Genomic DNA, 750 nt, shown 5'->3' with positions numbered 1-750 from the left:
ATATATATATATATATATATATACATATATATATACATATATTTGTGTGTGTGTCTATGTATGTATGTATATATATAGTAGATAAGATGGAAAAACAGAAGATATGTTTACAGGATTTAAAGCCATGATAATAAAGATATACAATTTTTTACAAAATAAGGCTTTGTTCTTTCAACATAATAGAAATAAGGACTGAGAGTTGAAAGAGACAAATTGCTAGGGGGAAAATATATATTGCCAGGGGAGATAATTGTTCGTTCGTTTTTTGCAGTAAAGGGGAGGTAAATCTGTAATTTTTGTTGTTTTGTTTTCATGTGTTCTCTGCATTATTCTGGCTTACATTTTTCATTCGATGGGGCAAGTCCTTTATTTTTAATATGGTTTCATTTTTAAATCTGATTTATGTCATTGGATAAATGAAGCTTCTTTATTCAGTCTTTCTTGTGTTCAGGTCCAGAAGGCAAGTTGATGAACGTAAACAAACAAACGAAGTTTGCTTTAGAAGCATTGAGATGTCTTAGAAAGTAAAAGAAGTGATTTAAAATTCTCGATCGCAGGATAGTGCTAATAATATAGCCTGAACAGGATAAACTACCCCCATTTTGCAGAAACAGTGTTGGTAGCCGGCTATGAGTCTCGAACACAAATATCCGTGATTACGCGTCGCGGTGCTCTGAACCATTAAGCTAAACCTCCCTCATATACATATATGTATGTATGTATGTATGTATGTATATATATATATATATA

The sequence above is a fragment of the Octopus bimaculoides genome, chromosome 4 (assembly GCF_001194135.2).
Source record: "Octopus bimaculoides isolate UCB-OBI-ISO-001 chromosome 4, ASM119413v2, whole genome shotgun sequence".
In the NCBI taxonomy this organism is placed as follows: domain Eukaryota; kingdom Metazoa; phylum Mollusca; class Cephalopoda; order Octopoda; family Octopodidae; genus Octopus; species Octopus bimaculoides.
Note: the sequence above shows the minus strand (reverse complement) of the source record.